Below are 6,182 nucleotides of genomic sequence, written 5' to 3' on the forward strand. Positions count from 1 at the left end.
CACCAGATGGGGCTATCTTATGAAAAGGTGAAAGAGGATACGGGACACATGCAGGTTTACTTTTCTACTTTTTAAGATCTTCTTTTGAAATAGCATTTTGCATTATCAAATGATAACTTGTGCATGTTTCACAATTCTTCCAAAGTATGCCAGATTTACTGTTTAATTTCATGGAAATGCAGCTTAGACCTTCTATCCCTTCATTAGGGTTTATCATCAGATCGCATGAACATGTGCTTCCAAAATAGAAAATGAATTGTGAAAATTAGTGTTGTGGTTATGCAGCCAGAATGCGTGCCTGATTTGAATACTGCGCAGTGCATTACCAATAATTACGTAACAATGACAATAACAGGTGGTTACGGTGCTGTGGTGGATTGTGTTTTTTAAGCATGTTTCTTCACCAGGCCGATGTGCTGCTCCACAAATGTTGCCTGAGTGGACCTCATAGTGTGTTCAATGTCTTTTGTTGTCATCTTCCCAGCATGCAGCATTTCCATTATACTTAGGATACACACACACACACACACACACACACACACACACACGCTTACCGTTATTTGGGAAGGTGATGCGATCACACTGAACCTGAGAGGAAAACCAAAATACAGCACCTATCTACCAATTCAGTGCCATTAATCCAGGGATTTCTTTACAAATAATCTGCAAGTCAACAAAACAATGTATTAAAAGGAGAGCCAAGAGCCAATTGAGAACAGAAGCATCAGATAGAACAAGCGGAATAATTGAGTGAAATAATCTCAATTATAATAATTGTGTTTCTAGTGGAATCCTGGACATTTTCCGTAGTACCTTTTTCACTCTTATTTTGTTGTTGGAGAGCAACATCTCTGGTACCAAAGACATTGTCTGATGTCCTATTAATTCAATAAAGAATAAAGTGCAGCTCATGCATTTTACAATCATTTTCTTCACATTCTCCACGACTTTCTGTGTATCCTTGAAATAGAATCAGCGGGAACCAAAATGGTCGCAGATCACTTTCAGATAAGGCTCAGTTGCTCTGTTGGAAGTCACCTTTCTGAGTAGAGCTAACAGGTTCGTTTATTGAGCAATATGATCAACTGTTGCTCCCTGTTGACCCCGTTTACTACGGATACAAAAGTATGTTTTTGTTTCTAATTCTTTTTTTGTGTATTTGTGCATTTCATTATGAAACGTGATGGCACACAAGTTTCATCCAGGCCTTTCCAGGATAACTGAGCTGTTTATCAATTTTGTAAATTGTTTATTGCTACAGGAGCATAATGATCGACCCGCAGCACTGTGCCATCTAACATTATGCTCACAATATTAGAAGTAGAAGTAGTTTACAGGGGGCGCAGCCGTGAACAACAGCAGCTCCCGGGGCCTTTTTTTTTTTTTTCTAAAGCAAGGCAACGTGATGGGGGAGGAAATCCATGTCCATTCTAAAAGGCCTGCTTTTTGTGATCTAATGTAGTCTTACCAACGAGGCTCCCTGTGGCATTTCCAAGTGATGAAAACGATTGTGGTGCAGGTCGTTCGTTGCCCACAGCGTTTTTTGTGGGCAGCAGAACGTGGAGATGGAAGGCGTAGTTTATGAACATGAGGGGAAGAACTCTGATGCATAGGACCGAGTTAAGGATGCGGTCTAGCAGGGACACAGCAGCCGGGTTGTGTAACAAGGAACGACACTTTCCTATATTGTGTTCACAATTCTGCATTTCTTCTACGATGGACCGTTTTATTGTCTTCATGTTACTCAGCAGATGCATTGACAAAGGGGCCCATTTTGATATTGAAAAGGTTTTCATCCCTTCATCAAAGGCAACCAAAAATAAGCATCCCTACGTCTCGAAGAGTGTCGGATGACACAAATAAGTGTTCAACGCATTGATCAGTTGATACTGTGTTGCTGCACAAAAGCAGTGCATTTGAGTGCATCTGGAAACTTTTAGAAAAATTCTTTGATGCTAGAAATGGGGCAAATATATTTTTTTATATTAGCCTTCACAGTCTCTCCCACCGCCCTCTAAATATGTTAATTTCTTTAACATATTGTGAGCTCCAAACGGTTCCCCGTTGCCCCACGGCTCATTGTCATCGGCAATGGCGAAACCTTGTGATTAACATGGGGAGCCGTATTGCATCCTTAATGATTCCTCAGTTCACATCTCCTCCTATTGGCCAAAGCAAGAACAGACGGCCCCCACGGGGGGAACCCAGACACACTCACTGTGCCTGTGACATCTTTGAAAACCAAGTGTGTGTGAGTCAGTGTGCGTCTGAACATTTGTATTTATGTGGACGTGTGTTCACAGGGTGTGATGGATTTCTTTTCCAACATTTACTCCCAGGCACAATGAGAATGTGGTCTTACTGAGCCATCGCGGTCACATAAGAATAGGACAACGGTGCGTTTGCGTGTTTTAGGTATTTTATTTGTATTTTGTTTCTGCCTCTTAAAACATGTCTGTTGAGTTTACTTTGAAGCCTGTGGAGGATGGGTACACTTCCTTTTGGCAGATGTTGTCTTTTTCAACTGCAGGAAGTGGGTCTCTATAAATATCAGGTTTTTTTTTAGTGTTTTTCTCGCAGTCTTCAAGCCAACTTCCTGTGTTTGAATGAACTGTGGGTGCAAGAAGAGTTACACACAATGAGTTGTACAATGTGTCTTTCTAGCCTTTAGCTCATACACCCAAACCCCCAGACTTGTTAACGTGAGTGACGCCGCACAGGATCATGATGGAGGCTTGAGAGTTGATATCTGATATCAACTCTCAAGATATCTGCAAGTGTTGATATCTAAAGACGGCATCTGTTGCCCAAATCTCTGTCAAACACACATGCACGGTGGCAGGAACGCAAAGCCTCACACATTGCTATTTATATATACTTATCACTCTTACCTGAATCTAAAATGCACCAAAGAATTTTAAGCAAATTGCTTGAGATTTTGATGACTAATAATGACGATAATGTTGTAATGTATAAATGTTTTATGCTGTTAATCCAGAATTGTAGGCAGTCTCAGATGTGAAGTGAAGCCAAAATGACTCAAAAAATAGATGCAAGAAATGTGAAGCTAAAAGAGGGCTTTTGTTACTTAAAAAAATAAGGTTGACCTCAGAATGTTTGTGTGTCTTTGTTAACACCGATCCTTTTCCACCCAAAGTCAAACTCAAAAGTAAAACCTTATTTCACAGTTTTAATCACAAGTTTCCGATGCGGTTCTGTTAAAATGGAATGTTAATACTCTGTAACCCAAATGTGACCTGATTGTTGATGTTATTTTCTCACACATTCTTTTATTTGAACACTTTATAAAAGTCACGAGTCTTGAGGTTCACTGCTCGACTTTTCAATGAATCTCCTGTTCTTCTACTTCTCTGATCTGTCGCTTCTTCCCCCACCTTTCCCTGCTTCAATCGCCCTTTTTAACCTTCCAGGCTTCTGTCTGTGATTTCCCTGGCAATGTGCTCGGGGACTACGGGTCAGCATAAAACTGCTCTTATTTTGTGGTGATGTCAAAAAATAAAGAAGTCTCTGAGGTGTAGAGTTGCCTGGCAACAACTTGCCGTCTTTGTGTGAGTTGGCCTTCATCAGATTGCAGGGTAGACATTTATAAACTCTACGGCATAAGAGTTGGTTTGTGCACAACGAGGAGCGAAAAAGCGACCGAGTGGGTGAAAAGGAACCGCTGAAGGATAACGTGCGACTGAACTGCCAGTTTGGTTTTGGAAATACAGCCCAAAAACGTCCTTTCTGTCTGCTGCACATCTCTCCACGGCTGTGTGGAGGATCATCATCTTGCATCAGTGATCTGAACTAATGGCCTCGGGCATTCAGTGGTCAACGGTACTAAATCTGAAGATGCTCTGACGTCGACGGCGTCCAATGGCAACATTAATGTTGCGCTGTAGTAGGAGCAGCGTTCTCTGCCCTTCGCCGTGCACTTACTTGCACGTAGAGATGCGGGTAGCGGTCTCGTTAGTGGATTACAGCGGGACACTAATGGACAGAGGGGTGCTGTTCATTCACCTTTCCCAGTAATCTAGGAAATCAAAGCCGTGGCTTTTCAGGTCATAAACTCATTGTTGGCTTTCAAGCTGCCACAGCTGATTTACAGTTACCAGGACCTCCAGCTGTGGCTTTGGCCTTATTGTGTTTAGATCATGGTGAGATTGCAGTTCTCTAGTGTAGTTCTGGAGTCACGCTCACAAAACCTTTATAAGGATTAAAAGTTTCTTCTCATTGGCTGAATTAGGAAAAACTAAGGAATGTTTCATTTCCTTGTTTTGCATTTTCAAGGTATTTAGGTGCTAAAACGACAACAAAGTGAGAAGTTTGAGTCCCTGAGACCTGCTCCCCAACCAGTCAGCTGCTGCAGGTAACACAAATTGTCACTTTGGCATTTGTAGAAAAACAATTTTGGTGGGGGTTTGTATTCTTCTGTCAAATCGCCACCAAATTTCCACAATTCATTTACAACAGACATGATTGTTTGCACACCTCCACTACACTTGGACAGCGCTACGTTCCGGTTTGCAGCGCAGATGAACAGAAAACATCATCAAACAAAAACGTTGCCATATTCACACTAACATTTAATGTGAAATAAAATGTCACATGAAGCTAACAGCAGATACGTGAATACGCGCATGACGTTAGTAGGGCTGGACTTTTGGCCATGAAAAGTTAATGAAAAGTTAAATGTTGTCCTTGAGAATATGCCGTGTCTGGACATACATTACATAAAACTGGACTGCAGAATGTCTGGCAGTTTCCAAGGCAACCGTGTTCTTGTCTTTGGTCTCATTATCAGTCAGCGTTCCCAATACACTCTGCAGACGTCTCGTCAACTGACTCCTAAGTGCGTTTGTAAGATTACGTAATAGTTGGTGTAGAAAATGTGTTTGCAGACGAGAGATTTAAAAAAAAAACACTTGATGAGTAACCATTTACAATGTTTAATGTGACCAACCCGCCAGTAATGGTCAATGCTTTAGCCACGGAGGCTATGATTAAACATTGTGGTCCTATTTTGTTATTTATTTTATTGTACCTTAAACAGGATTTAGTAACAAATGGGAATTTGCAAAGCAGCTCTGACATCTGAGATTAACTAGTGAGATATAGTACAAGATTCTACTGTGGAAATCTGAGTACTTGGTCAGCAAACAGCAAACAAGTGCTGTAAAGTCTCATCCAATGACCAATAAATCTGTCTCGTATTTCCACACTGGATGCTCATGGTTAATGTACTAGTTCACATGTTCATACTTTTTTGCCCAAAGCGTATTATCGTTAGTCGACGGTTAGGAGCGCAGGCTATTAAGGAACTTAAATGTACGCTGCCATATTTTGCATGTCAGCTGCCTGAAGCAGTTAAAGGACTGAGATGTTTCCAGCCACATTCATCGCAAGATTCAGACAGAAAATGGGTCGTAGTCAGGTGTTGCCTTCTTTGTCAGAGTTATGTAAGAAATCTCCAATGTAATTTTACAATATAGTTTCATACAATTCATACAATATAGTTTCTTTGTTTCCACAAATCTAGTAACTACAGCTGCTTGTTCTTTTCTCAACTTTTACAGATTTACCATTGCCAAGGATCTTTTATATAAACTGTTTTAGAAGACGGAACGTTTGAACAACCTTTTCAAGGCTTCAAGTTTCAGTACATTTATATTTTAAGTTGTATAATTTCCTCCTGGACAGCAGCTAAAGTTAGTGCTAACTAACACAAACTCATAGAAGTATTGTTTGATTAGTGCAGTAATTTCTGAATTAACTACTGTTAAGTGTTATTTCTAAGGATCTGGTTGAAGTATTTTCATGTTCTTAATGGGAGTTGAGGGCTCCAATCAATTTTTTTTTATCACCCTCCTCCCTGCTCATTCCGGGGCGCAGTTATAATCAGCCATGGCTCATTAAGGAGCTTATGATATTTCTGTTCCCTGCAGAGTGACTTGTGCTGCTGTACTCAAATGCTGTTGATTGTGGCTCCTGGTGTTTGTTTGGCTTTGACGTCTGCCATGTGATACAAAGATGAAGGCCAGGGTTGTGTGTGTGTGTGTGTGTGTGTGTGTGATACACAATTGATGCATCATCAATGTGTCTTTAGTGGTTCCCTTCAATTGCACTTGACATGCATTGGAGAAGAGCGAGGCATCTGTGGGGACCAGAGAGGGGAGGAG

The sequence above is a fragment of the Gasterosteus aculeatus genome, chromosome 10 (assembly GCF_964276395.1).
Source record: "Gasterosteus aculeatus chromosome 10, fGasAcu3.hap1.1, whole genome shotgun sequence".
NCBI lineage: Eukaryota > Metazoa > Chordata > Actinopteri > Perciformes > Gasterosteidae > Gasterosteus > Gasterosteus aculeatus.